We start from the raw sequence: 10,755 nt of genomic DNA, 5'->3' as shown, positions 1-10,755 counted from the left end.
CCATTAGAATGACTGAAGTTAAGACTGTTCATAGCTACACTGGTGAAAATGTAGAACAGCTGGAACCCTCATACACTGCTAAGGGAATGTAAAATTGTATAATCACTTTGGAAAACAGTTTGACCATTTCTTGGAAAGTTAAATATGCACCTACCATACAACCAGCTATTCCACTCTTAGATATTTACCAAAGAGAAATGAAAACATGTCTACACAAAGACGTATATGTTCACCGCACTTTTCTGTAATTGCCCAAAACTAGAAATGTCCAGATATCCATCGACATTGTGAATGGGTAAACAAATTGTGGATATCCATATGATGTAATACTACCCAAAGAAAACAAACTATCAATACATGCAGCATCATCAATGATTCTAAAATCATCATTCTGAGTAAAAGCCAGACCAAAAAAAGAAAAAAAGAGTACTTGTATGATTTCATTTACTCAGAATTCTAGAAAGTGAAAGTTAATTTATAGTTTCAGTTTAAAAAAAATCATGGTTGCCTGCAGATGGACATAGAAGGAGAATGGGATTACAAAAGAGTGTGAGGAAACTTTTAGGGATGATAGAAACATACATTTTCTTGGTCATCACGACAGTTTCATGTGTACAGACAAATGTCAAAACTAATCAAATTGTACATTTTAATATGTGTAGTTTATAGTTAATCAGTTATAGTTCAATATATTTCAAACAACAAAAACAAAACCAGAAACAACCATTCTGGTGGATCAAAAAATAAAAATAGTATTTTTTTTTCTTTTTCACCTTCTGACTCAAAATCTGTGTTAATTCTCTAAAAATGTTAATTAAATTTTTCTTCCCATTTTTCATATGTTCCTTAATATTGTCTCCTTTATTTCAGGGTTTTTTTTTTCCTTTTTGTTTATTTTGTTTTCCTTTTGTATACTGAGTAATTCTTTTAATTTCTGGTGGTTCTTGGTTGATTAGAAGGTTTGTGTATGTGGCAGGGAATGTGTCTGGTATCACAGGTAGATTTCATCATTGGGGGATCTAGCAGAGATCCAGCTTTTTTTTGTTGGAGGATTCCTAAATTTGTTTCTGCAGGCCATTTCTCTTGAGCTTGTCTGTTTCCCCAGAGAGGAATCCTCCAGCCTTCTGCTTTAAGTATGTAAGCCTGGCTGCCAGCATTCTGGGGCCAAGCTGGGTAGGAGATCTTATCATTCAGTACGCAGCTCTTCCTTCCTGTTTACAAACCCCCTACCTCATTACCACCCTATGTTCTAACTGAAGTTCCCAAGTCCTGAGCCCCTTGGATTGTACCTCCTGTGGTAGGATCCCTGCCTTTGGCTGTGATTGGGAAGGCCAGTTGCAAGGCTAAGGAACAGGGTAGTTTTTGTTAACCCAGTTCTCCCACTTTCAGCTCTACCTTCATCCCTGCCAACAGAAAAACGACTGCTTAATTCTGCAGTCTTCCTGAGGTTCTCCAGCACAAATTACTTGGCTTTCAGCACACATTCCTCTTTCTCTGTTCAAAGTTAGATAACACTTCATCTGTTTTCTGTCTTCCCAAAATTTATCTTCTCGTCAGCTATTGTTTCTTCTCCTGTTCTCATTGTGCTGGGTTCACAGAGACTTTATTCTTTTACAGCCAGTGAAGTTGAGGTTTTAGTTGGAGCAGAGATAAATATGAGTATAATTGTTCTCTACTAAAACCTTGGGAAGAAAATGATGACTGTGTTTTAAAAATGAAATACAAAAGGCTATTGTGGGCAATGAATTCATTTATCTTCCATGAAGGCCTGCAATGCGCCCAATGGAGTGTTAGGTGTTGGAAGCCCTGAAGCTCGTCTACAAGCATTGGGGCTCACTGAGACTCCTCGCTGCTTCCTGTTTTAAGGCCATTATTAAGAGCTGCTGGCACTGTCAACAACATGTCTTGTTTCAGTGTTTCCCTAGAGCCTCCCAGGACCTTTCCTGTGGATTCATTCTGGGCATTTATTTTTAATGTGGAAACAGCATGGCCTTTAGAGGCAGAAGAAACAAATACTTTCAGTCAAGAGGGTAGTGTTATTTAGTAATCAGCTAACAGAATAGAATTGAGAAAATTCATGAAGAAAAGAACCTCTGGAGAATCTAGTTGAAATGTAGTAGGAAAATATCCTTTTCATGTTTCCAATTTGCCCTAAACCAGGGAATCCTGGAAGCAGTGCATAGCTGAAATATATATAAATGGCAAATATTAATTTTATTTCTATAACACTCTAGGTAGGTTAGTACTATCAGACCACATTTTATGGACAAAGAAATGAAGCCACTAAGTGATTAAGCTACTTGCCCAATGTCACTAACAAGTCATGGCACAGATGGGACCGGAACTCTTGGCCTCTGGGTTCTTAGTTTGTTTCTTCATCAATGAGTCATCTTTAAAAAAAATTTATTTAAAGAGACTTGACTTATTGGTCGTCACAATTCCATTTCCAAAGAAGGTTACACTGATAGACCAAATGCAGAATGGTCCAAGACCAAGCTTTTCCTCATCTATGGGTGCATTGTTCTGATGAAGTAATTCAGAAAACACACACACTGATATCTAGCAGTAACCCTCGCCTCTCAAATACCAGGAACCAGGTAGGTGGGGTCTACCCATTTGGTCTCAATGAACAATTGCTGCACAGAAGCCCAGAAGAAGGGGAAAGCCCCAGCCCTGAAGCCCCAAACTCAGGAAGGTTCCACCTCCTCCAAGAGCCAGTTCAAGCAGGCACATGACCACGGGAAGCCATACCAAAGGAAGAGCTGCTGAGTGAGATAATCCACACCCCTATCATTCTCACGCTTACAAGTCTCCTACCTGTACATTAGCTCATTTGCATTCAGGACCACCCCCTGAGGCAGGTATTATTAACATCATTCCACCTACAAAAGAGAAGAGGACCCCGAGGTTCAGTGATATCACATGACTGTTTGGATCACACACCTAATGAATGGCACAGCCAAGCCCAGAGCCCAAGTCACCTGTGCCCACATTCTATGCTCCTCTCCAACATTCCATATGAAAAAGTCTGTGACAAGGGTTTCATTGCTTTGCAATCTTTCTTCCCTCCCCCTCCTCATTTTAACAGAATTTCTTCCCATGAATTTATCATAAGAATAGGAACAGCTAACATTTATTGAGTGCCTGCTGTGTATGTTGGATACCTTACATGGAGTTTCTCTTTATCGTTATTATCTTCAATAGGTAGAAGAAAAAGCTGGGGCACTGAGAGGGAAGCAACTCAAACTAGGTCACCACCTACTAAAACGCAGAGTCTAGGATTTAAACCCAGGCAGTCTGACTTCAGAGTCAACACTTCAAGTCATTACCACCTTGTTTTCCTTTAATGCAAAACGACCAAAAAAAAAAAAAAAGGTTGATTCTTACAGTGACCAGCAAATTGGTGGTAGGCAGAGTTTTTAGGAAAACACAGTTCTCACATGTTGGGGACCTCACCAATATTATGGGTGAGCCCTTCCTCTGAGCTAAGTCTGGTTTTTGTTTTTTAAGACAAATCAGCAAAAAATCATCTTGTGGTTCATTTTATTTTCCATCCAGTACCATGCCAAATGGCATGCAGATATTATCCACACTGGTTTCAGCCCTTGACTGGTGAGATTTCTTCATCATATCAAGTATCTTAACAGTTCTGATCTCTGTTATTGGGGATAAGAACACAAAGTAGCTTTTAAACTAGACTCTATGGACACAATTGCAAAGGGCTTCAGAGATGGGAGTTATTTGACTCTGTTCATTACTTCCTCTGGGAAGAGATAAGGGGCAGTGGCAGCATCTAATCATAATCTCACTGTCTCAAAACAGGCAGGTTCAATGGTTAGGTACTTGCTATATTCAGAGAGTAAAAATAAAACAGTAGGCAATTCTAATTCCTGGACCAAGAAATTTCTCACAGAAATTCTTTAAACAATACATGTCCCAATTGTTGAAACAGGTGTGCTTTATCTTTCTGGGAAAGGTATTCATAGATCTTGTGTGGCTTAACTTAAATAGACATGTTTGTTGTCAAAATTTGCTAATCCCGTTGGTTTCCCATGAGAAGAGGGGTGGGAATCATTATATAGCACTGGGGGACTTTGGGTCTATCAAAAGGAAATTTGATCAAGGGGGTTCCACTAGCTTTCACACAAACTGTTTGGGGAAGGACTTGTTTCCTCCCCATTTATCATGAACAAATACTTCCGTTGTAAAAAAATAATAGTAATAACAAAGTACTAGAAAAATATAGAGTGAAAAAGTAGCATACAATATACACACCCAAATTTTTTAACATAAAACCATTTTATCATATTGCCATAAAGGTTTTTAAATGTTTCATTCTCAATTTTTAAAAAAGATTTTATTTATTTATTTGACAGAGAGAGAGAGACAGCCAGTGAGAGAGGGAACACAAGCAGGGGGAGTGGGAGAGGAAGAAGCAGGCTCCCAGCAGAGCAGGGAGCCCGATGCAGGGCTCAGTCCCAGGATCCTGAGATTACACCGAGCTGAAGGCAGAGGCTTAACGACTGAGCCACCCAGGCGCCCCTCATTCTCAATTTCTATACTTATCACAGACTACTAATCAACATCTCTAGGACCTATACCAGTCAGACGACTATACTTTGACTACCATCAGTTTAGGGCACGTACAAGAAACATATGAACCGGGGCATCTGGGTGGTACAGTCAGTTGAGTGTCCGACTCTTGGTTTCAGCTCAGGTCCTGATCTCAGGAGCCCTGCACTGGGTTCTGCACTCCTTGCAGAGTCTGCTAGAGAGTTTCTCTTCCTCTCCCTCTGCCCCTCCCACTCATGCTCACTCGCTCATTCTAAAATGAATAAATAAATCTAAGAGGGAAAAAATACCAACTGCTTTTACTATAATTTTATTGATTTCTTAAAATTAACCCATTATTTCCATGAAAGTAGTTGGATATATGGTGGGCCAAGGCCCTTTACCAGCTACAAAACTCTGCATTGCTGCTTCTAGAAAGCTTTTTAATAATATGTGTCAAGAACCATAAAATATTCACATTCTTGACCCAGTAATTACATGTCTATGACTCTACCCTAAGGAAATAATATCACTTATGCACAGAGGTGTTAATTGCAGGTTTATTAAAAATAGCCAAAATTGGAAATGCATAAAGTCCCCAAATAGGAAGAATCATGAGGCGAACTATGCTCCATCTGCCCAGAGAAGTTTCTCCTATGTCACAGACTAGTCCAAGGTCCCCCACGTATGCCTCTCATGGTCCACGTGTGCTCCTTTGTGTCACTCACTACTATGATAAATCAAATACCTGTGTAATTATTTAATGTCTTCCAATACTCAGCTCTGTTTCTCTTGTCTTCTCCAACACCTCTTCAACACTTAGGATGGTTTCTGGCACATAGTACCTACTCAGTAAATGCAGAGGTAGTGGAGGAACACAGTACATATGAATGAATTTGATGACTTGGAGAGATTCTCATGATATAACATCAAGTGAAAATATTAGGATGTTAAATTAACAGAAGAACAAGAGCAGTTAAGCTCCTCCCAAGTACCATTTTATGCCATTTAGCAAGAACTTTTTAGAATAGTGTCAGGAAAGCTAAAGAGCAGCATTAGCTGAGACTTATAAAAATACTGGAGTCGACAACTGCTTTTTTAAGGTATGTCTGAAACAAGGAGAAAAGCAACGGACTGTGCTTGGGAAGTGGGTGCAGTGTTCATGGAGGGAAGAGAGAAAGGAGAAGTGCCCATTTGACTTTTCTATTCCACAAGGGAACCCAGTGTTCAATCTGAAGAGGGCAGAACGATGCAAAGAGGGAATTCCAGTTCAAGATCGGCAAGGAGCTAGTGGCTTCAACAATCCAAACCTGTATGAATTGGATTCCAGGGCCTAAAAGGAATTTCAGAGTCACTGACTGTCATCTTTGAGAGATTATAGGAAGCTCCAAAAAATAAAATAACAGAATATGAGGACAAGGCAGGATTTTCAGAGAGAGTAATGTTTGCTCTTTGTTGCTTTAGAGACCAAAGGAAAACCAATGGATTTCGGTTGTAGGTAAATAGATAGAAGGGTCAATGTGAGGGGAAAACCCTTCAACCAGTTACTAGCACCATTCAGTGTTTCCTGCACCGCCTTTTGTACTCCAGTTACACCATGACCTGACAGAGATGATGGGGAAGGGCTGGGCTGGGGTGTTAATAGAAGACCTCTGCCATCCCTGCTAATTCAAGCTCTCTCATTCTCTCTGGCAGCCCAAGCCACAAAATCACAGCCATGATCTCAAAACCAGTGAGCTTGAGTGTCTCAGTAAGACACTCCCCTCGTTTCCATTGCCATCCGTCTGTGCTGCTTAAACAGCTGCATACTTCTCATGAAAAAGACCAAGAGTACATCAAGGCTTGGGAATCAGAAGGCATACCAGGGGGATGGTTGCTCAGGGAAAATCTGGACACTATACAATCTACCCTTTGCTCACCCTAACACCAGTATAACCAAAAAAGTCAGGATTCAGACTAGAACACAGTGCAGGTTCCCTTTCAGTTCTTTTTTCTTCACCTTGTTTATCTTTTAGTTTTCCTAATTATAAATAATCAATCATCCAATTGGTTCTGGAATTGCATCACTAATGGTCTGGAAAGATAGTACTGTGGTATTGACTGAGTTTAGAAAGACCAGGAAAAACTGTCTGCCAAACTTCAAAGGATTTACTCATTTAAAACACACCAAAAAGCCTGAGAGATAGCATGCATTTTAGACTAAAGACACCAAACAGCTTGAAGATAAGATATATAATCTCAGAACCTTCTATGGAAGCTGTGAAAATGCTATCAGGATCATCTCCAAAAAATGCAATTTACTGTGAAAGTCTAATCAGTCATTTGGCAAACATTTCCCTGGACAGATAAGAGATTAGAGCAGGGAAGGGGAGATGGCAAAGGGGCCCTGCAAGAAAGAGGGACAATTAATTACTGGTATTGATTGCTCATATCATAACAATATAACTCTCTTCCCTCTTCAAAAATTATTAAAAATTACAACATAGGAAACAAAACAGGTCAAAGAGTGAACAGCTGAATTTCAGAAACAAAGGACTCAAGTTATTCATATGGAATGCAAGTCTGCTTTTTACCTACTTTATCTGGCCCACATTCCAAGGTACCTTAGAAAGGTTACTAAACAAATAATCATGTTAGAAGCCAAGCATATCTCAGAGCAAGCACAAACTGAGTTCTCAAGGTCCTCTTCTATACAGGAGTCCATGATTCACTAAATATTCCAGATTTCATCCATTTGTTCTACATTAATAAACATTTGTTCTATGTTAAGGCACTCAGGCTTTTTATAAATCAGCCCTTTTGCTCTTCATGCTCCCATGAAGGTTATTTTTTTATTCACAGATTAAGCCCTTCATTGGAGGGGCTATGGTAGGACCTTTCCAACTCCCCACACCTGGGACCCACCGGAGGACCAGGGCGTCTTATAAAGCACAATTCAGTTGTGCTGTTTAAGAATGATGGATGTTTCGAAAGCCTATCTGCAGGGTAGAAAGTGAGGTACATCTCTTTGACTCTTTGCCATATCAACAGCCTCAAATGGAAAATAACACCGTTCCCAAAATGCTCTCATAGACGTAGTACAAAGCAAAAGACCTGGAATCACAGGACTTGTAGCTTCCCAAATCTGCTTTTTATAAAAATGCTTTGTCCACCACAACACCCACCTTTCTATCAGGTTTTTTTTTTTCTAGTCATAGTACACTTGGGGGATTTATAGTCTTTTGTGTGTGTGTGTGTGTGTCTCTGAAGATTTTCTTTTTTTTTTAATTTGTTTTAAAGATTTTTATCCGAAGGTTTTCAATCATCATTATAATAAAAACTCTTAAATATGTGGAAGTTGCAAAGGGGCTGAGGTAGTTCATTTTTGCAGTTTTTGCAGGCAACTGCTATTTTAAAGTGGAGGAACATTATACAGGGTCTGAATGGCTCTTTTCATTGCAGGGAGAGGTAGCTGGAGAACAGCAGTCCAGAGAGGTGAAGTGACTTGCCCCAGATCACACCTCGTCAGAGGCAGAGAGGAACCTATGAAGCTCCAGACCCCTGGTCCAGATTGTTTTCTATTTCCACTACATTCTAGTGTTTTGTACTATCACATTTATTCAGTTTGAACTATATTTAAACGTAAAAGTTTTTTTTACAAATATTTTGTAATTGAGACATACATGATGCCTCAGTTCAGACATTTTTTTCTCATAGATTGGAATTAGCAAAGCCTTGGGTGCATTTGTATCTGAATTCATGGGCCCTCTGGAAACTGATGTCCTTTGAGAAAGCCAGAATGTCTGGTTATCTAGGGGCTAAGATCAACCAGAAAGTCTGGATAACAGCAAATGACATGAAACTGAGTCAACATCCCTGGAAAATACCAGACAGTTCTCCCCAGAGTTAGAAAAGTAGGAAGTGAGTTCATGGCCCAAGGCAGGAAGGAGACAACAGGACAGGAAGAGAGGCTGGAGAAGGAAGAGGGAGAGGAAAGAATAATTTTTATTTTTGCTAGTTACTCATGGAAGCCTCTTTTTTCTATCACTTACATCCCAAAAGGCGTTTGATAAAGACACTTTTGATTAAAAAATAAATAAATAAATATACACACACACACACACACACACACATATATATACATACATATATATATGTATATGTTGTTGTTAAGCATGTCATGTTAATAATAACATGATTCCACTTCAGACTAGACTCAGACCTTACCCAGGAATGGCTTATGCAATCTCTAAAGAAATATTCCCCTAAGATGGTGAGCCAGGCGGAAATAAACTCATATCCAGAGCCCCTGTGAATCCAGTGCTTCTAAAACTTTTTACCAAGGAACGGCCTCCCTCCCTGATCCTTAGTTATAGGTCTGCAGGCACAGTGTACCCACCGCACCAGCCTGTTTCCTGCTATTCCAGACAAGGACAAGCAGATCAGGCCCAGGCCCAAGGTCTCTCCTGAATTTTGATTCCTAATCCTTCCCCCAAAGAGGAGGCCTCTGCGGATCCTACCCTTCACCTTTTCCATCTTTGCATTGACCTGGCCCCTAGAAAGGGGCCCAATGGTGGCAACGGAGAGCTCCAATTCCTCTCCCTGTCCCTTTACATTCTCCTCTCATTGCCGGGATGCCCAGAACTTTGCTTTTCCTCTAACTCCCACAAAGTCTGTGAATCTCAACACTGAGCCTGCCAGTTCCTGTAGCAGTTCTCTTCCTGGTGTTCCCTGCCCCTGGACCCCAGCTAAATCGCCTGACCTTCTTTAAAGAAGTTAAGCCATCAAGATCGTATAGATGAACAGAGGTAGAACTCAGAGCTAAGAATGCTGGTGTAGTGTCAGACGCAGGCTACCTCTCCTAGGCATTTGAGAAAATTAAAACTGTCCTGCAAATGCAATGCAAGAATTTATAAAACTTATAAAACATGGTATACAGGCTCAAGAAGGTTATGGGTTTTAAAAATTCAGCTCAGGATATCATCACAATGACCAGAGCAGTCAGGCATCATTATTAAAAGATCCATGATAGTGCCTTAAAAAAGCACATCTTTGGGGACTGGTAGAAGGAGCTAGAACAGTATGACTCAAGCTGGGTTCTACAGAAGACTAGCATCTTGGGATGTGAATTAGTGTGCCTTGACAAAATAGTTCATGATCCCATTAGCTTAGAATGCAGCCTCTGTATCCCCCCCCCCTTGGTATTTCCAGTGCATTTAAGTTATTTCAAGTTCTAAGATGTAAAGAAACCCATTAAATTTGATTTTACCTAACCTTTTCTAAACTTACCTGACCACTGCTCTCTTTTTCTAGAGTATGCCTATCCATTCTGAGGACAAGGTTTGAGAAATTCTGAGCCAGATTTAGTTAATAGGCTAATTTTTTAAAATCCAATTGCCAACTAGAATGAAGTAGGACATTGGCTTTTCCCAGTTCTGTGGATAATCGTAAACCTTCTGTCCTTAGAGATTCTCTGACATATGCCCTGCATGGAAATGCGTCCTTATTCAGTGCCTTTTTTTTCTTTTAATTTCTCTAATTTAACAAAAGGATAGGAAAGTAGCCACCTCACTTCAAAAAGCCCTTCTCTGAAGTCCCTCCTAGTTTAAGACTGAGGATGTCTGAGTGAGAGCTATTCCTTCTCACGAAGAATTTGTGTCCAAAAGCACATCTTTCTGGGAGTCAGAACTTCACAGGCCCCAGCTAGAATAGGCCCTAGAGGTTGGCTGATCGATGCGATCATCTCCTAACCAGAAAGCAGCCTCGGAAGGGCTGGCAGCCGCCAAGACCACAAACTACTCAGTGGTGGAGTCGGGATTAGAACCCAGATCTTTTGGTGCCTCTGCCAGGAAGTTTTTCCTGTCCTGGAATTATTGGCTTTTCTCAGAAAGAAAGAGATCAGTTCTCTTCATCCTGAAAACCACAGTGGAAAGACAAGATGGAGATATGCCAAAATGTGAACACTACTTGACATAGAGTTGACATTTTGGTCTTAATTCTATTTTTCTGCATTGGCCAAAATGTCTACAAAGGGCATCTACTGCTTTTATATCAGAAAAAAAAATTACTTTAAAAATGAAGGGAAAAAAACAGAAGGTAAAATACATACCCTGGAAAGCAGCATCTACGTGGCTCCTAGTCATTGATCAAAACTAAGGGAACTAATAAAATGCCATGGCATTTCCCTGTGCCAGGGGAGACATCAGGCTGTGAGCAAGGATGACT

Source organism: Ursus arctos, unplaced genomic scaffold (genome assembly GCF_023065955.2).
Source record: "Ursus arctos isolate Adak ecotype North America unplaced genomic scaffold, UrsArc2.0 scaffold_25, whole genome shotgun sequence".
Classification (NCBI taxonomy): domain Eukaryota; kingdom Metazoa; phylum Chordata; class Mammalia; order Carnivora; family Ursidae; genus Ursus; species Ursus arctos.
The sequence above is the reverse complement of the archived record's forward strand: the minus strand, read 5'-3'. Positions refer to the sequence as shown.